This window comes from Doryrhamphus excisus, unplaced genomic scaffold (genome assembly GCF_030265055.1).
Source record: "Doryrhamphus excisus isolate RoL2022-K1 unplaced genomic scaffold, RoL_Dexc_1.0 HiC_scaffold_25, whole genome shotgun sequence".
In the NCBI taxonomy this organism is placed as follows: domain Eukaryota; kingdom Metazoa; phylum Chordata; class Actinopteri; order Syngnathiformes; family Syngnathidae; genus Doryrhamphus; species Doryrhamphus excisus.
Window position 1 is genome coordinate 1,813,403 of NW_026652243.1, and position 20,828 is coordinate 1,834,230.

Here is a 20,828-nt window from a genome sequence, read left to right on the forward strand (position 1 = left end):
TTTGATGCAAAGGTGTCCTGTTGTTGGTTAGCTCAGTTGGTCAGAGCGTGGTGCTAATAACGCCAAGGTCACGGGTTCAACCCCCATACTGACCATCCATCTTTATGTGCTCCAGGAACAACAAAAGCCCACGGCGACAACCCGCTGGTCTCCATAACCAACATCACCCCACCCACCGGTGAAACACCCTCGACAAGACTGCCGAAAGACCGGGGAAAGGTAAAGAAAGCAGAGCGGCAACAAACCTCTTGGTCACCAAGACTGCAAGGAGCAGATCAAAGGTGGCAGTGGACCCTATTATCCTCTACCCAAAATTTTACATCACGAGTGCAGAGAATGCGGACCGTGAAGGAACAAAAAAGCCCTCGTCCACAACACCCCGCCCCTCATAACCCCCCCGGTCCCCATAACCAACAGCGCACAACCCAGTCAACTGCGAAAACACCCGCATCACGGCCGCCAACTGACCGGGGAAAGGTAAGTATTTGTCCAAGCAGGGGCTTGTTGGTCTAGTGGTATGATTCTTGCTTAGGGTGCAAGAGGTCCCGAGTTCAATTCTCGGACAAGCCCTCCCTCCCCCGAACTACCTTTCAACACAATTCCCAGAACACCACCATCAGTGAAGTTATATCAACGCTAATGTAACCTGACAGGATGTACTTCAGGGCCCGGCGCTGTCTGTACCCTTGCAGGTTCCGTGGTGTAATGGTTAGCACCCCGGACTTTGAATCCAGTGGTCTAAGTTGAAGTCTTGGCGGAACCAAGGGATTGTCCTGTTGCCCTTGTATTTTGAGGGCAAAAAGGAGATGTTTGCAACGTGTGCCACCGCAGCCCTGAGTATCGGCCGGAAGAAGGCATCCATCTGTAAGGTAGAATTACACCAAGAGATATTAATGCCGGGTTCTACCAATCGGGAACCTGTGGAAACGGTAATGGACATAAATTTACCTTTCGCCAGTGTGCTGCTGAATATGGGCTTACCTTTGACCTCTGTAACCTCGGGGTGCGCTATGGCGAATGGCCGACAATTAGCCGAGGCTGCTTCTGGAGCAGTGGATGTATTCATCAGGGACACTCGGCGGAAATCACAGCGGGAACTATTTGCAATAAGGGGCCCACTCCCAGGCGCGCTAAACAATTTGTTTTCCTTGTTTTAGCTTGTTCCACCATCAAAAGCCAATTGTTAAACTGTCCCGAAATACCTGTCAAGAGCACAAACAAGGTGTCCACCAGGTACCCACTTATCGCCCTCAGACCCCAGCGTACCGATTGAGTCTGCTTCGGGGTACATAAAATTAAAAAAAACATAAAATATTGCAATGGTGTCCAGTGGCCGGTAAGCTCAGTTGGTCAGAGCGTGGTGCTAATAACGCCAAGGTCACGGGTTCAACCCCCGTACTAGCCACTCTTCTTTATGTGCTCCAGGAACAACAAAAGCCCAGGGCGGCAACTTACCGGCCCCCATAACCGACATCACACCACCCACCCTCGACAAGGCCGGGGAAAGGTAAAGAAAACAGCATGTCAAAGCAGAGCGGCAAAAAACCTCTTGGTCACCAAGACTCAAGGAGCAGATCAATGGGGGCAGTGGACCCCATTGTCCTCTTCAGACCACGAGTGCAGAGAATGCGGACCGTGAAGAAATGACAAAAGCCCCCGTTGACAACAACTAACAGTACACCACCACAAGGAAAACAGCATGGCGGCGACAAAAGCCCAAAACCCCCCAGGCCCCATAACCAACAGCGCACAACCCAGTCAACTGCGAAACACCCCCATCAAGGCTGCCAACCGACCGGGGAAAGGTAAAGAAAACAGCATGGCAAAGCAGAGCAGCGGCAAACCTCTCGCCCACCGTGACTGCATGATCAATGGGGGCAGATGACCCCGTTGTCCGAGAAGCAAAAATTCGACCACGAGCACAGAGAATGCGGTCTGTTAAGGATGAGTTAGTTGATTTGAGCTGGAAACATTTGATGCAAAGGTGTCCTGTGGTTGGTTAGCTCAGTTGGTCAGAGCGTGCTGCTAATAACGCCAAGGTCACGGGTTCAACCCCCATACTGACCATCCATCTTTATGTGCTCCAGGAACAACAAAACCCCACGGCGACAACCCGCTGGTCTCCATAACCAACATCACCCCACCCACCGGTGAAACACCCTTGACAAGACTGCCGAAAGACCGGGGAAAGGTAAAGAAAACAGCACGTCAAAGCAGAGCGGCAACAAACCTCTTGGTCACCAAGACTGCAAGGAGCAGATCAAAGGTGGCAGTGGACCCTATTATCCTCTACCCAAAATTTTACATCACGAGTGCAGAGAATGCAGACCGTGAAGGAACAAAAAAGCCCTCGTCCACAACACCCCGCCCCTCATAACCCCCCCGGTCCCCATAACCAACAGCGCACAACCCAGTCAACTGCGAAAACACCCGCATCATGGCCGCCAACTGACCGGGGAGAGGTAAGTATTTGCCCAAGCAGGGGCTTGTTGGTCTAGTGGTATGATTCTTGCTTAGGGTGCAAGAGGTCCCGAGTTCAATTCTCGGACAAGCCCTCCCTCCCCCGAACTACTTTTCAACACAATTCCCAGAACACCACCATCAGTGAAGTTATATCAACGCTAATGTAATCTGACAGGATGTACTTCAGGGCCCGGCGCTGTCTGTACCCTTGCAGGTTCCGTGGTGTAATGGTTAGCACCCCGAACTTTGAATCCAGTGGTCTAAGTTCAAGTCTTGGTGGAACCAAGGGATTGTCCTGTTGCCCTTGTATTTTGAGGGCAAAAAGGAGGCGTTTGCAAGTGGACCTGAGACCCTGTCACTGGTCACCTGAACAGGGACTTGAATCCGGGACACTCAGATCAAAAATCTAACCTTCAGGTGACTGGCTCAACCTTTGCTGATATTTGGCTTGTCCATGTGGGCAGTTTAAGACCTCATTCGATCTTGGAAATGTCAATCCCGGGACCTGCCTCTTTCATTCCACTTCTTCTTCCTCCTCCAGTCATCCCCACCCACCGCGGCTGAAGCAGTGGCAATACAGCCTGAACAACAGTGTCAGTGTGAGCCCATAGAGGGTTACCTGAATCCCTCTTTGACAGAGCCCCTCTTGAAATTGACTTTTTTTTTTGTCCCGTCCAGCCATTAGGGCAGATAGTATTGTTGATCTAAATGCCCTTACATGCTAAACAGATTTGCTCTGTGTCAGGAAAGGTGTTGGCTACAACTTTCCTGTACCATGAATTTTTTTTTGCTGTTATTTGATGTTTTTCTTATGCGCATTTGGAGCGACCGGACCGGAGCAAGAAGAAACACAGAAAAGAAGAAGAGAAGGTGGGGTGGGGTGGGGTGGGGGGGGCAGTAGAGAGAGAGACAAAAACAGCAGCATCAAGAATTCCCATAACAACAACAGTGACAAACAGAACAGTTAAATGTCAATGATGGCTAAGGGTCACAATAGAGCTGATATCAGTGAAGTGAAACAGTCCAACTTACCAGTAGCAATAGTAACAATGAAGACATGAACCATGATAGTGAACACAATTACAGCCATACAGTTACAGTAATTAAAATCTCACTGCTTGACATCATTTTTACTGTAATAATAGCATACCAATAGCATATAGACATCAGGGATAAGATGGTAGATTGTGTAGAGAAGCACCCATGTGCTGTGAGTGTCCATATGGAGGGTTGTACTTCTGTGTATATATTCATATATGTGTGCGTAAGCGTGCTTGTGTATGTGAATGCGAGTGTGTGAATGTGTAATTGTCACTGAGAATGACAAAAGGAGAGAGACTGCCTTCTACCACCCAGCAAACCCCGCCCCGCGCAGCCAGGTCAAGCCCCCACCGCCAGAGATCCTCCGGCCCCGTGGGTGTGAGCAAAGCCAGGGCCGATTCCCCAAGACCCGCCCCAGAAGCATCTCCCTGAAGAGACCAGCAAGAGGCCATGGAGGAGCAATCCCAACCGGCAACAGGGCGCCAGCAGGCCGGAGGAGAGCCGCACCCCCGAGACCAGCGGGAGACCATACCCCACTAGGGCAGAAGGGCATCGAGGGCCACACACCTGTGGGCACACCCCCGCCAACCGGGAGGGAGCCCATCCACGGCCGGAGGCGCCGCCCCCCCCCACACACCCCCAGGAAGCAGAACCCGGCCCGCCCCAGGTAACCCCAGGCCTGACTACCAACACAGGACCGCCCCGGCCAGGACAGAAGAGGCCCGGGCACACTGCCCCATGGAGGACCGGGCGGTAGAGATGGAACGCCCTACGCCAGACCCCCGCAAGGCCCCCCGTATATCTATATAGCCATATACACACACGCACACCCACACATATATATATAATTATAATAAAACTAATCATTATTTATCTAAGTATTTAAAACAATAAATACATAAAATAATCTCAGACACACGCAAGCACACACTGTGGACGTCCCCAGGTTGGGCGTCCGGGGCATCACAGGGCGGGGGACCCAGGGGTCCCAGACCCACAACCAGGCCCCGAGCCCAGGGAGGTACGGACCGCCAAGGGATAGCACCCCCAGACTCCCCTCGACCACGGCATCGGGGCTACGGCAGTGTGGCAGACAAAGGAGCGGGCGAGGGAAGGAGGCCCGCACATGAGCAAGCGGAGGGGGCGTGCAGGCGAGTGGTAAGGCGCTCCACCGCGCCGGCCGACACCCGCCAGACAGCTCACCCCCGTGAGGGAGAGCCATAGCTCCAAGTCATGGGGAGGCCAAGCACCAGAGCCGAGGAGTTAAGACCAGCGCAAGGCCACCGACGGACTCCACCATCCACCCTCCCGGTGGATGGTGGAGCTCCCCGACCTCCCCCCCGCCCCCAGAACCAGCAGCGCTCCACCCACGTACCAGAGAACCATCCCTGACGAGCCCTAAGGCAAGACTGGGGATGGGCAAAGACAGGGACAGCGATGCAGCAGAGCATAGGACCAGTGGCAGCAGACACCCAAACGCCCAGAAGAGCACCGTCCCCCCAGCAGGCCCCACTCCAAGGAGCATGTCCCCCATCCCCACACGCCACCCAGGCCCCCATCCCCATGAGCAGGATCAGGCCACCACAGCACAGCAACCCCAAGCCACCACCGTAGACTTCAGCCCACCAGCAGCGCGGACCCCACTGCCTGGAGGCCGGTGAACGCCCCCCCAAGGGCACGTTGGTGCCCGCGACCCAAGACAGACCCAGGGAGGTAGCGCCAACCATGACCCTAGGGGCAAGCCCCGGCATCAGCTGGTTTGAATTTGACTTTTAATTACTGAAGTGTGTGTGAGGGTTGCCTTGCTTTTATGCTTTTAAGGACGTTCTTTTTTGTTGGCAGGTGCTGAGGGTCCAGAGCGGCAGCCTGTTGGTCCCCTTTTTTCCCACTTTTGGTTTACTGAGTCACGGATGCAGTGTGGTTTGGATCCCTCCCATTATGTTACCGCTGTCGTGGTAAGCCCCAGCCCAGGCCTCTTTTCTTTTTGACTCCTCCCATCACCACTTTATTTGTATTATTCATGGTTTGTCACTCATTTTAAGATAATCGTTTAATAAAATAACTACTTTTATCATTGTAAATCACGATCTTGTTCTGTGGGATTTTGGGGATTAATGTAGAGTTTGTGATTGATCAAACCTGTTACATCCTGGGGTGAAAGTCCCCAGGTGGCGTTGTCAGCAAACTACCTACCCCGCTCGCTTTGCCACACACGCAATGACACCACAGCCCCTCCATGCAGGCCAGTGATGCACCCAATCAGTCATCTGGGAAATATGGATTGTGTGTCCAAACTGGGGACAGATGCTTGTGTATACACCTTCAGAGATCAAGCACATGTCCTTGTTCCCATGTTTTTGTAAAAGTAGGAATTGAACGGCATTGTTTCCACCCAGTTTCGAACCGGGGATCTTTTACATGTGAATGGGGATCAATGGGGAATGGGCTGTGAAGAGGACTGGCGAGGTCACAAAGCAGTTGCCAAACAATGAATCACGACGATGTGTCCAAAGTGGGGGCAGAATGACAATTGTCCAAATTGACTTCTCCTTTGTAGGGAAAATTGTAGTTCATATAACATGTTCCAGAAATAATGGGCTTTTTCTCAACAAAACAAGAAATCACAATTGGAAATGAGGCTTGAAAGGTTTAAAAGCCAGCTGTGAAGAAAGCACCTGAGCCAACCTCAGGCTCACCTTAATGTCTCAGTGAACTCAAGGTTGGCTGGATGGGCGGGATTTTGAAGTTAAGGTCCTTTTTCCAAACTATTTGCCAAGTCACAATGCAAATCAGGATTATGCTGAAAACCGTGCTTGAACCAGGGACCTTTAGATCTTCAGTATAACGCCCTCCCACCTGAGATATTTCAGCTGCTAAAGTGGCTCTCAGTCTGGGCTAAAAGAAGGGCAGTGTGACACTGGGTCTGTGCCACATAAGTTGCTGTGTCCCTGGTCCAGTATGTTGTCATCTTGGGAACTTCAGGACTGCCTCCAACACACAGACTGGGACCTATTTCAACATCAGGACCTGGAAACATACACAGTGACAGTACTAGACTATATCAAGTTTTGTATGGGAACTGTGTCTGTGGACAAAGTCATCCGGATTTTTCCAAACCAGAAACCCTGGATGACCAGCCAGGTCCGCTCCCTCCCCAAAGCAGTACAGTACGGCTCGAGCTGACCTGAGAAGAGGAATAAAAACAGCCAAAGCGGACTACAACAGGAGGATAGAGTCCCACCTCTCCAGCACGAGAGGTGTGGCAGGGACTGCAGAGCATCACTAACTTCAGAGGACGTGATGTGATGTCAGGAGACCTGAGCGTGTCTCTGGCAGAGGAACTCAACAGTTTCTTTGCCCGCTTTGAAACACCACAGCCTGGGTGGTGAGAGACTGGTCCTCCAGCACATAAAAGGCTGTCTCCCCCCCCACTCGACCCCCACCAGTTTGCATACCGGGCGAACAGATCCACAGAGGACGCCATCGCCATAGCCCTGCACGCGGTGCTGAACCACCTGGAACAACAGCACAGCTATGCCAGGATGCTCTTTGTGGATTACAGCTCGGCCTTCAACACCATCATCCCGGACATCCTAACTACAAAACTGGACACCCTAGGCCTCCCTCCCCTCACATGCAGATGGATCAAGGACTTCCTAACAAACAGACCCCAGACTGTGAGACTCGGCCCCCACCTTTCCTCCACCCGCAGTCTGAGCACCGGATCACCACAGGGCTGCGTGCTGAACCCCCTCCTGTACTGCCTCTACACACACGACTGCAGTCCGGCCCATGAGAGCAACATCATCGTCAAGTTTGCTGACGACACCACAGTGGTCGGACTGATCTCACAGGGAGACGAGGCAGCTTACAGGGAGGAGGTCCAGAGGCTGACGACCTGGTGCTCCGACAACAACCTAGCCCTGAACACGCACAAAACAAATGGAGATCATCGTGGACTTCAGAAGGAACAGAAGTGACCCGCCCCCCCGTCTACATCAATGGCGAGTGTGTGGAAAGGGTCCACACATTCAGGTTCCTGGGAGTCCAGATCTCCGGCGACCTCTCCTGGACAGACAACATCACAGCTGTCATAAAGAAGGCCCAGCAGTGTCTACACTTCCTGAGAGTCCTCAGGAGGAACAACCCGAACAGGGAGCTGCTACTGGCCTTCTACCACTCGTCCATCCAGAGCCTGCTGACCTACTGCGTTTCCACCTGGTACGGAAGCTGACTGAGTCGGACAGAGGGAGGCTTCAGAGGACAGTCGCGGCAGCGCAGCGCATCATCGGCTGCCCTCTCCCCTCCCTGACGGACATCTACTCCACCCGGTGCCTCAGCAGAGCTCGCAACATCATCAAGGACAATTTACATCCCGGTGCTCAGCTGTTTGACCTGCTGCCCTCCGGCAGATGCTACAGGTGCATCAAGGCAAAAACAAGCAGACTGAGAAACAGCTTCTTCCCAAGAGCCATCACCACCCTGAACTCAGACATACAACGTACCCGGTCATTAGCATAATGTAAATGTGCAATATTTTCCATCACTGCCTCTGTTACTATCTCAATCATATTTATTTATTTAACAACCATTACAATACACTCATATGTAACTTTACTCATCTGTATACACCAGACATTATTTGCACTATGACCCATTGATCATTGCACTAAAATTAATATATCTGCTCCTGCATATGCTCCTGTGCAATACTATGTGTATATTTTGGATATCTTGTATATATCTTGTTAAATAGTCTTTTTTTCTCTACTTTATATACTTTTTTGTTTCTTTAAACTTGACTACTTCACTGGAAGGAGAAGCTCTCCACTTTTGTTGTACATCTTGTATAATGACAATAAAGGCCATTCCATTCCTATGGAACTTTATGCTGAGCCATGCGAGGTACGCCATATGGCTGAGACGGAACCTCACAAAGTTTGAAAAAAAGAAGATACCCGTATGGACATACTTTGAGGCTAATGTAAAGAAGGCCATGTCGAACCAAGAAACCAAGAAAGCTTCGAGAACTCTTTTACAGAAGGGAGCAGCCTAATCTCAGTAGCAGACAATGGCAAAATAATGTTCAACTTATAGGCTAGAGAGAGGACAGGGAAAAAAAACATTATAATAGTAATCAAAAATAATAGTGATAATAATAATGACAACAATATAAAAATATACATATATATACATATATATATACATGTATATATATATATATATACATATATATATATATATATATACATATATATATATATATATATATATATATATATATATATATGAGATCTAAGATCGGACGTTTTTTTATTTTTTTATTATAGAACTTACAACAGTACATCACAGATCTGCGTTTTTTTAAAATTATTATTTTTTAAAAAATCATATATATCATATATATATATATATGTCACAGTTCTGTTCCTGCCTTCTCCTGGTCTGCTTCTCCGTATTTTCCAGATCGCCGGGAGCGGGCTGGAGGCGGGAGGACTGGGCACACCTGAAGCCCATTCAATCAACTGCCCTTTTTAAGGCCGCCGCTTGCAGCGACTATCGCTGGTTCCTCACATTGTTTCCTGCGACCGGTGCTTCGGGCTTCCCAGCACTCCCTAGCCTTCCAGCCAGCATCTAGAGATTACGATTTGGAACTTTATGTTAGCTGTGTTTTGTGGCAAGATTTTTGTTTATTCTTCGAGTTTTTCTTTGCCACCTCCCTGTGTTGCCCCTTGGGCCTATTTTGTTTCTTGGATCTTGCTTATTAAAGAACTGAAACCGAACTCCTGTTGGCCGTCCTCTGCATCTGGGGTCCAACCCTCGACACCCCCGTGACAATATATATATATATATATATATATATATATATATATATATATATATATATATATATATATATATATATATATATGCGTTTTTTTAAATTATTATTTTATTTTAAATAATAATTAAAAAAAACGCAGATCTGTGATGTACTGTTGTAAGTTCTATAATAAAAAAATAAAAAAACGTCCGATCTCAGACGCTAAGCAGGGGCTGGCCTGGTTAGTACTTGGATGGGAGACCGCCTGGGAATACCAGGTGCTGTAAGCTTTTTATGGTTTCTGCTCTTGCCTGACAGCAGAGGGCGCTGTTTGACACTTTTTTTCTGGAGTCTAGCCTGCATCACCTTCAAATAGGATCTTTTCAGTTGACCTGGCACCTTACGGCCATACTACCCTGAAAAAAAACGGTGAAAGCAGTTGCAGAGTAGATCACAGAGAGATATTTTTTTAGATATATTCAGTTTTTTCTTTCCTATTGACAGTGTTTTTTTTTCTTAAAAATTCTCTTTTGTGAATGTTCAGGGAGTGGGCCCGCTCCCCCCTCCCTGTCCTCCCCCACCCCCCAAATTTGTGGCTGGTGGGGAGAGGGGCACTTTTTGTTTTAAACAAGGAGCACAAGTCAAGCTGGTAGCCAGGGAGCCATCAGACAAGGCTGCTGCCTATCCTAGGCAATTAGCTGTGGCAGTGGAAGTCGTGGGTGAGGGGGCCATTGCACCACTGGACAAGGGAATTGTTCTAAACTGTGGAACCATGACAGGATGCAGATTTAAAGGAATAAATAGATACGAAGTCACAATGAAGGATATGGAGGGTAAAAAGAAGCTCTTGGATGGTCTAAGAATCCAGAATTGCAGGTTAATTGCCTCTGAACCATGCAGAGATGAACTGACTGTTTCTTTTTTAAGTCACTCGGTATATACTGTTGGAATTTGACCACCTGTTCTTAGGTCAGTGATTCCTGTGGGTGTCGTGTTGGAGGCAAGAGATGACAACGAACTTGTCAGTTATATGGTTTACTCCGGGCTCACAAGTCTTTCCCTAACACCTGCAGAGACGTAGGCTTTACTTACAGGTCAGAACAAATGAGTACAGCTAACTGTCCCTGCCCGGCTTTTTTATGCTAAGAAATGTTGGTAGATCTCTGGCACATCACAGGTGGCCCCCTCCTCTCCTCGGCCGACATCTTCTCACCAAAGGGAAATGTCCACCTCCAAGCGGGGTGGAGTGGTGGAGCCAGCTGTTATCGACAGGCCGTGGCTGCCGACGTCATGCTCCCCCGTTATCTGTTGTTAGTCAAAATTGTGGATGTGTAGGAGAGCTCAGGAACTGTATGTGCCTGAAAGCGATTATGTGTCTTGTGATTTGCCCAAGGTTGCTTGGTTCTACTTGATTAAATGTAGTGCATAGTTATATGAGTGAGACACAAGAAATAGGAGCCAAACATACATGAGACACAAAAAATAGGAGACAAACACACATGAAATCCTTCAATACTGAAGACAGTGAAATAATTAAGAAACTGGAGGACTGGGGAGTGACAGTTGTGTCACCAATAAAGAGGAGAAAGTGGCCAGGAACAAACATTTTGGATGGCACATGCTTCTGCCGCATCAAATTCAATGAAAGGGTCCGCTCACTCCCCTTCGCAACCGAATTCTCAACACTTGAAGGGGAAGAATATTTCAAGGTGATGCACGATAGGCAGGTCAAGGTGTGCAGGCTCTGTATTCAACCTGGTCACAGCCTAAGAGAGTGCCCGGAATTCAAGTGCTTCAGCTGCGGTGCACAGGGCCACTACGCCAGGGAGTGCCGTCAATCAAGCGACCCAGCGGGAGATGAGGAGATGCCGGAAGCCAGAATCCAAGCAGAGGCGGTCAGCATGGAGGAGGAAGAGGGGCAAAGGCCTCAGAACGTCAAGATCACTGCAGCAGCAAGGATGGAAGACGAGGAACAGACTCCGTGAGGGTTCGTGAGGACGGCGCAAATGAGACTGAAGCGCAAAAGGAGCGACGGGAATGAAGAGAGTGTGGAAGAGCTACCAGCAGGACGAGAAGACGAGACAACAGGAGAGGACACGGTCAACGAAAGTAAGAATGACATTGCTGACAAGAGGCATAATCATGGGGAGGAAAGAGGGAGGAGAGTGATTGATGGGTTCAAGGTGATTGAGGGAATTTGGGGAGAGGAAAGGGAGCTGGAAGTGTGTGGGGCAACAACGAGTAAAACTAGAGAGAGTCTCAAAGATGTATCGAGTGAGGGAGAAAAGGGTAACGGGGAAGAGACGAAGGGAACATTACATCATTCCCAAGTGAGGAGTCGGATAAGGGGCAGGAGGGTTTGACAGTGCAAGAGGAGATCAAGGGGAGAACAGCTGATCGGAAGGAGACAAAGAAACTGATCAGATTAATGTAGAATTAAAAGTGGGGGGTGTCAGACTTTTCTCCTTCTCACATGAAGTCAATGCTGACGCTTTCCTCATTCAATGGGAACGGACTAAGAAATAAAGAGAGACTGCTTCATGCAATGCAAATATGTAAAGAGGACATCGTTTGTCTGCAAGAGACTAACTGGGATGGGGGGGTTATAGATTATATAGAGAAAGAGTGGATTGGGGAAATATTTGTTAATAATGGAGAGAAGAATGCGAGGGGTGTGGCAATATTAGTTAGGAAGGGAGTGGTGGAAGATGTAAAGGAGTGTGGGAAGGATGGGAAGGGGAGGGTTTTAGGGATTGAGTTTCATTATGGCGGCAAAACATATCAGCTATGGAACATCTATGCACCGAACGATGAGAGGGAAAGGAAGGTTTTTTGGGAGTTTGAAGGAGTTCATGGAAGAGAACTGTGTGATGGTCGGGGATTTCAATGTGTGGTGTGGGAGGTTGGATGTGTGCACAGGGATGAGGTTCAGGGATGACAGCTTAAGGGGGGTTCTACTGCAAAATATGAGAGCAAATGGAATGGTGGATGTATGGCGGGAACGAAACCCAGCAGGGAAGGTGTTCACAAGGAAACAAGTGGTGGGGGGGGGGGTGCTCAAACAAAGCAAAATAGATTTGGTTTGGGCAAAAGAAAACATCTTAAACAAGATAGGATCAATCAAATATAAGATGACTGCAATCAGCGATCATGCAATTGTGTGTTTGACTATATCACAAGGGAGGGAGGGGAGGGGAGGCGGGGTGTGGTGTTTGAATGGAAGCCTACTGCACAACACTAAATATAAAAATCAAGTGGAGACATGCATTGCAATATGGATGAATGATAGTATGTATGAGGATAATGTGGGGGAATGGTGGGAAAGGGTCAAAAGAGCAATTAAAATATTGAGCATAAAATATGGGAGAGATAAGAGCAGGAGAGAGAAAGAAAGAGAAAGGAGGCTGAGGGATGAGCTGGACAAGGAGAATGAAAAAATAGACAATGGGGGAAGTGATCTAACGAAATACATAGCCCTAAAATATGAATTAGAGGATATAGAGGAGAGGAAGTGTAGAGGGGCGATGGTGAGAAGTAGAGCAAGATATGTGATTGAGGGAGAAAAATGTAGTGGATATTTTCTGGGCTTGGAAAAAACAAACCAGAAAAGGAGCTTCATAGGGGAGATAGAGGATGGGGACGGGGGGATCATCACAGATGGATTTGGAATAGTGGAGAGGGTAGAGCAGTTTTATAGGGACCTATTTAAAGAGGAAAATGTCGACAAAAGAGTCATGGAACAGCTTCTAGAAAAGGTGAGGGTCAAGGTCAGCGAGGGAGATAAATTAATAAGTGAAAAAGAAATAGATAGAAGAGAGATAGATAGAGCAATTAGCGAATTAAAAAGGAATAAAAGTCCAGGTTCGGATGGACTGATAGGAGAATTTTACATTGAGTTTAAAACCATACTAACTCCAGTACTATATAGATTATTTAAGTGGATGGAGGAGACAGGGGAGATGCCAAATAGTATAAGAATGGGGGTTATAAGTTTAGTATATAAAAAGGGTGGGAGGGAAAATTAGAAAACTATAGACCAATTAGTATGTTGAATAATGATTATAAAATACTGGCAAAAGTAATCACAAACAGGTTAAAGAGATTCATAGGGAAAATTATAGGAAAAACACAATCTTACGGCATACCTGGGAGGGACATCACAGACACAATATGTAGTATTAAGGATGTAATTGATTATAAGAAAAAAGGTGGTGGAGGGATTATCATGAGCATAGATTTAAATAAGGCTTTTGACAGGGTGAATCATGAATATTTATTTACATTACTTAAAAGAATAGGGTTTGGAGATAGGCTGGTAGGCTGGATAAAAAGAATGTATAAAAATGTTGTAAGCGTTATAAAAGTTAACGACGTTCTAACAGGGTCAATAAGATTAGAAAGGTCTGTCAGACAGGGCTGCCCGATGTCGGCCTTATTATACTCTCTATCAGCAGAACCGCTGGCATGGCTATTGCAAGGGAACAATAATATTAGAGGGATAAATATACCAGGAGGACAGAGGAGCTTAGTATACCAATATGCAGATGACACAACTATCACAGTAAAAGATGAGGAGAGTGTAGGAGAAGTACTGGAAAGTATAAAAGCCTATGGTAGGGCATCGGGGGCAAAGGTCAACATTGGGAAGTCGGAGATGATGTATATAGGAGTAAGTGAATCAGGGAAGAATGAGATGGGGTTAAAGGTGAAGAAGGACATCTAAAATCTAAATCTAAAAATCTAAAACAAATATGGGAACAACCTCTCTTCTTAAATCCAAAAATCACAAGCGACGGAAGAATGATGGACAATATGCTGATCAGGAGGGCAGGTATAAGGAAAGTTAGAGATATAGTGTATGAATATGTACCTGGTTTCATGTCAGCACAGGTGATGGTGGATGAAGTGAAATTGAGGGGGGATGATATTGGGGTGGGAGAGGTGGAAAAAGTAATTAAAGATGGGATGCCGAGGGAGTGGAGAATGATGATTGAAAGAGGGCATAAGGTGGATGACTGTGAGCTGGAACTCTATGTGGGAGAAGGGAAAAGTAAGAAAAGACTGGAGAATGTAAAAACTAAGATATTGTATGCATATTTTAAAGGAGAGAATGTTAGAAGGCCGGCATCGGACAAAGTGTGGGAAAAAGCAATAGAAGGAATGGATGTAAAGAAAATATGGGCAAATATGAGAGTGAAATGGAACACCAGTGAATGTGAGCACATGGACTTCATGCTAAGACACAATAGAATATTCAATAATCTAATTATAAGCAAATTTGATGAGAATGTAAGCAAAGAATGTGAAGTATGTGAAAAGAAGGTAGAAACATTTATGCATGAGTTCATAGAATGTGAAGGGTTAATAACATATTTTGACAAAATGAGAAAGCTCATAATGAGTTGTTGGGGGGGTAGATTTGTAAGGGACATGGACTGGAAAGAACTGTGGTTATTTGGTGTAAATAAAAGGGTGGGAGAATGTTATGCAAATCTGTTAAACTATACATTGAGCCATGCAAGATATGCTGTTAAAGTACGAAGAAATATGATTCACTATGACAAGAGAAATGCGGATGTATGGCAAATTTTTAAAAGTATAATGAAAAAAGACATTTCCATTTTGTATTATTACTTGGAGGAGGGGGAATTCTATCATGCTTTTGTGAAAGGGAATACAATGGTGTATATAAATGAAGAAATGGGACTGAAATTCAGAATTGATGTGTAAAGTATGTTGAATGTATGAAAATAATAACAATAATAATAATAAAAGCATTCAGTGCTCTCACCGCCGCAGCCCGGTTTCGATTCCCGGTCAGGGAATTGACATTTGGATAGGTTTTTACTGGACATAGGATTTGTCTTGGGCCTAGGTGGAATGGTTGGCGTCACCTTGAAGCGCTACTTGGGAACAATAAATCACGAACTGGGTTTCTTCACTATTACATGACAAGATACTGGATTAGGTTTGGGGGATTTGTCTGACACTGATGGATAGATCCTGGACTCATTTCCGATACCACATCTCTTTTACAAAATACAAAGGATTCCTTGGAGAATGCGGGTATCGATTCGGTGAGAGCACCAAGTCCTAGCCACTAGACCACCAGGGACTGCATCATGGCTGCACTCTGAAAGGCAGAGACTGTGTCGCTTTGACGTACTCCAGCAAAGCAACCAAAATAGTTCTGAGACTGGACCTTCTCTGCCAACAATGCAACAGCAGGGGAATTAGCTCAAATGGTAGAGCGCTTGCTTAGCATGTGAGAGGTAGCAGGATCAATACCCACATTCTCCAAGGAATCCATTGTATTTTGTAAAAGAGGTGTGAGATCGGAAATGAGTCCAAGATCTTTCCCTTTGGCGTCAGACAAATACCCCAAACCTCTTCCTGGTTGCGTTCTCTAGACCAGTCTCTTGTCATGTAGTGAAGAAAACCAGTCTGTGATTTATTGTTCCCAAGTATCTCTTCATGGTGACCCCAACCATTCCACCGAGGCCGAAGACAAATCCTATCTCCAGTCAAAACCTATCCAAATGTCAATTTCCTGACCGGGAATCGAACCCGGGCCGCGGCGGTGAGAGCACCGAATCCACGCCACCAGACCACCAGGCACTGCTTTAGGTCTGCACTCAGAAAGGCAGAGGCTGTGTCGCTTCTCTTTGTGTTGAGGATGAGGGAGGAGGAATCTTCTGGCATTCTGGACTTGACCACAGTAGGAGGATAAAAGAGGTTGGTTTCCTCCTTGATAGATGAGGACAACTCAATGAAGACAAAATGAAAACAAAATCTTCTGGCCTACTGTACTTCTCCTTGCAGAGATGAAGAAGCCCCAGTCCCGAAATGTCCACCTCCAAGATGGACTGAGGTCTTAAACTACCCACATGGACAAGCCAAATATCTTCCGGAAAAAAAAGAGTTGATGGTCAGACAAGACAAAGGTTGAGCCGGTGACCCGAAATGGAAACTTTTGATCTGAGTGTCCACGATTCAAGTCACTGTTCAGGTGACCAGGTCTGAGGTCCACTTGCAAACGCAAACTTTTTGCCCTCAAAATACAAGGGCAAAAGGCCTTGGTACTTTATGGAAACTACATTTGGAGCCTGGCTTTTAACTGGAACTGGAAAGGCTTGTGGCCTTCGAACCCACGCCTCATTAGAGACTGCAACCTGAATGCAGCGCCTTCGACTGCTCGGCCATCCTGACCGTGCAGGTCTCGCTCCTTCTGTTCCCTTAGAAACAAGGTCAACTGTGGAATTGATCAAACATCAGGATGGCCACATCAATTAAAACAGAAAAAGGTCAGAGTCGGTAGAGCATGAGACGCTTAAGCTCATATTGGGCGAGTCAGCAGTTTTATTGATACATCTGAAAGATATCTTTCCTGTTGAAAATTGTTCAACATGCTGAAAACATTTCATTCCAAATACACAAAAACAAATCTTCTGACCAAAGGCCTGGGGGCTCACTTCGTCGGGCATCAGACTCTGAGTATCAAGAGTTCAAGTCCCTTCAGAGATCAAGCACATGTCCTTGTTCCTATTTGTCACCTTGACTTTTTTTTGTAAAAGAAGGAATTGAAAGGCCATCTTTCCACCCAGTTTTGAACTGGGGACCTTTTGCGTGTTAGGCAAATGTGATAACCATTACACTACGGAAAACTGAAGGTAGGGGCTTTTAAGGGGGCTGGTGAAGTCACAAAGCAGTTGCCAAACAATGAAACGCGACGATGTGTCCAAAGTGGGGGCAGATTGACAATTGTCCAAATGGACAAAGATGTCTCCTTTGTAGGGAAAATTGTTCCAGAAATAATGGGCTTTTCTTCAACAAAACAAGACATCACAATCGCGGCTTGAAAGAAACACCTTAGCCACCCTCGGGGTCACTTTGATATCTCGATGGACTCAACTTGTGCCCTTGGAGTCAATGGTTTGTAAATAGGCTTGTAACCTCCTCTAACCTTGTCTGGATGGCTGGATGTCTGGCCTTTTGAAGAATGAAGTTAAGGTCCTTTCAGCCAGCCAATAAGCATTTTCAAACTATTTGCCAAGTCACAAAATAAACAGGGATTGTTCTGAAAACCGGGCTTGAACCATGGACCTTTAGAACTTCAGTCTAACGTTCTCCTAAGTGAGTATTTCAGCTTCTGAGGTGGTGTTCTGCTTTTTCAGTCGTGGGTAAATGTGGGGGCAGGGTGAAGCTGTGTCTGTGCCACGTATGTTGCTGTGTACCTGGTTCAGTGTGTTCTCATCTTGGGTTGGAATGTCCCCATGCTGGTAACGGGTGGGGAATACAGTCCGTTGATGAGAATAAGAGCTACAGAAAATGGGAAGGATTTCACTGGTTGAAGTCTCCAGCTACCATAAAAACGATCATGGGCCACAAGCCTGTTCTGAATCCCGCTTTGGCCAATCGACAGTACATCGACTCAGCAGCATTCCTTGTTAGTATAGTGGCCAGTATATCCGCCTGTCACATGGAAGATTGCGCGGTTCGATTCCCAGACGGGGAGTTCCTATTTTGTATGTCACGTTGAACCTTGAGCAGGGTTGCGGTTGCAACAACCAGTCCGGGAGAACAAGACCTCTATTCATCTTCTTCTCCAAGTGCTCAGCTGTGTTGTACAATCTGACAGTCCTTTGCTACCAAATCATTCCAGTCGTGGATAATGGACCTGACCAGAGCGAAAGGAGCCTTAATGTGGTGCTTTAGACCACTCATCCACACAACCCAAAACGGTGCCCTGATCAGGAAAAAACTGTGACCTTGTGAGGTTCGCTGACAACGGAGGACACTGAAATGGAGCCACACAAAGCAGGGTACCTGCACTGTTTACGTGTCCGTTGACCAGGTTGCAGATGGATTGCCTTTGTTCCTTTTGAAAATCCACATTTTAACACCCCATTTATGAAAGACGTAAAGACCATCAGGAGGTAGACTGGGATTCGATTGGCAGACTTGGAATTGCTTGTCCATGAGGACCAAGACAAATCCTATCTCCACTCAAAACCTAACCAAATGTCAGTTCCCTGACCGGGAATCGAACAACAGCCGCGGTGGTGAGAGCACCAAGTCCCAGCCACTAGACAACCAGGGACTGCATCATGGCTGCACTCTGAAAGGTAGAGACTGTGTCGCTCTGACGTACTCCAGCAAAGGAACCAAAATAGTTATGAGACTGGACCTTCTCTGCCAACGCTGCATCAGCAGGGGAATTACCTCAAATGGTAGAGTGCTCGCTTAGCATGTGAGAGGTAGCGGGATCAATGCCCGCATTCTCCATAAACTCCTTTGTTTTTTGGATGAAATGTTCCCAAGTAGCGAATACTAATCCAGGCCCTAATCCCGATATCTAGGCCAAACACAGCCATCGGTATCACCCTAAACCCAGTCCTAACTGCATTCTCCCCTCTAGCACCTTGTCTTATCTTGTTGTGGGATCAATGCCCGCAGTCTCCAAGGAGTTCTTTGCCCTCTGTAGAAGAGATGTTGGGATTGGATCTACCTCTTAGCATCCGACAAATACCCCAAACCAGGGGAATTACCTCAAATAATAAAGTGCTTGCTGAGCATGCGAGAAGTAGCAGAGTCGATACCCGCATTCTCCAAGGACTCCTTTGTATTTTATAAAAGAGATGTGGGATCGGAAATGAGTCCAGGATCTATCCCTCAGCGTCCGACAAATACCCCAAACCTAATCTTGGCCGCGTTCTCTAGATTGGTCTCTCATCATGGAATAGTGAAGAAACCCAGTACGTGATTTATTGTTCTCAAGTAGCGCATCAAAGTGACCCCAACCATTCCACCGAGGCCTTGCAGAGATGAAGTGGCCCTGGTCCCGAAATGTCCACCTCCAAGATGGACTGAGGTCTTAAACTACCCACATGGACAAGCCAAATATCTTCTGGACAAAAAGAGCTCATGGTCAGACACGACAAAGGTTGAGCTAGTCACCCGAACATGAAACTTTTGATCTGAGTGTCCGGGATTCAAGTCCCTGTTCAGGTGACCAGGTCTGAGGTCCACTTGCAAACGCCTCCTTTTTGCCCTCAATATACGAGGGCAACAGGACAATCCCTTGGTACTCTATGGAAACTATATGAGGAGCCTGGCTTTTAACTGGAACTGGAAAGACTTGTGGCCCCGCACACAAACCAAGTATCTTCTGATCAGCTGATCCTTGACATCAGCTGTCACAGACATTGGCGTCGTTTGGGGACCTCATCCTGATCCGGTTCCGGTTGAGTGAACGCTGGCGCGACTGGCTGCCGCTACTCTCCCGTAACTTTTAAGTGATTTATGGTTTTATTGCCTCAATATGGCCTAACTATGACCACTGTGTTAGCACTCTGGGTGAGCTGAAGTGTTTTTCCTGCGTTCGATTATCGATCCAGCCACTGCTCCTGTGTTTTTATGTGCCTCCTTGCCAACTTCTTGCCTACCTGCTGGAAGTTAGCACCTGGCCACAGACACGCTGTGGGCCAACAAGCTTGTCACCTGGTCTGCTCTTTTCTGGACTTTCTGTCGTTCTGCCACCACCGAATGGCAGAACCGATCCGGTACACAGCTGCTGAGCTCCTCTGGATACGCTGGCATCTGCCCGTGCCCTCACCGCCACCGCCGGTACTTTACCACCACCCGGACATCGCTATCCTCCCTCGTTGGAAATACACCCATCGTGGGTCTCGCAGGAACTTCAATCACGACAACTCCTCCACAGCAATAAAATCCATCTGGTCTACCACTCGTCGTCCTCCCAGAAACTCCGACAGGGTAGCGGATAGCAGTGTATTAGCTCGCCCGGTTAGGACGGCTAATGCTAATGCTACCGCTAAGCACGACAATGCCACTGTTCGCTTCGGTCTGCTCTACATCCGCTCTCTCACGAGCAAGGGTCCACTCCTCCAGGATCTCCTCACTGACCGTAAGCTCGATTTTTTGTGTTTAACAGAAACATGGCAACAGCCGAATGACTTTTCCACCCTCAACAAATCCACACCGGCTGGCTTTGTTTACATCTGTCATCCCCGTGGCAACGGTCGCGGCGGAGGTCTCGCGGTAATTCACCGCGAGAAGTGGAAAGTCCTGCCGGTGACGGTCTCTGCATTCAGTTCATTTGAATGCACTGTTTTTATGCTCCCTGGACACTCTCCCACTGTCGTCGCCACCATTTATCGTCCCACTAAGCCCCACACTGACTTTTTAACTGACTTTGCCACCCTCCTTACACAACTCTCCACTCTGTCACATAACTTAATACTGCTGGGAGATTTCAACATACATATAGACAATAAAACTCTCCCACTCACCAGAGACTTTCTATTATGCCTAACAGTTTTGGACTCCACCAATACATTGACTTCCCGACACATACCAAAGGACACACACTGGATCTACTCTGCTGCTCTGGCCTCACCCCCTCCAACTGCACCGCCGACGAACTTCCAATAACGGACCACTTCCTCCTCTCATTCAGCACTACACTCTGCCTCTCCTCAATCAAACCTCCACGTCTCAT

The 20,828-nt window shown here is 47.3% G+C and overlaps 3 non-coding genes across 3 annotated transcripts; 2 read left to right on the forward strand and 1 right to left on the reverse strand.

The window, feature by feature from the left end:
- The first annotated feature begins 498 nt into the window (after positions 1 to 498).
- trnap-agg (transfer RNA proline (anticodon AGG)) lies at positions 499 to 570 on the forward strand. Its single transcript has one exon. It is a non-coding gene; the product is annotated as a tRNA-Pro (tRNA).
- A 1,913-nt stretch (positions 571 to 2,483) lies between these two features.
- Positions 2,484 to 2,555, forward strand: trnap-agg (transfer RNA proline (anticodon AGG)). Its single transcript has one exon. It is a non-coding gene; the product is annotated as a tRNA-Pro (tRNA).
- Positions 2,556 to 16,898: 14,343 nt separating this feature from the next.
- trnav-aac (transfer RNA valine (anticodon AAC)) lies at positions 16,899 to 16,971 on the reverse strand. The gene has a single exon. It is a non-coding gene; the product is annotated as a tRNA-Val (tRNA).
- Between the last annotated feature and the right edge of the window lie 3,857 nt (positions 16,972 to 20,828).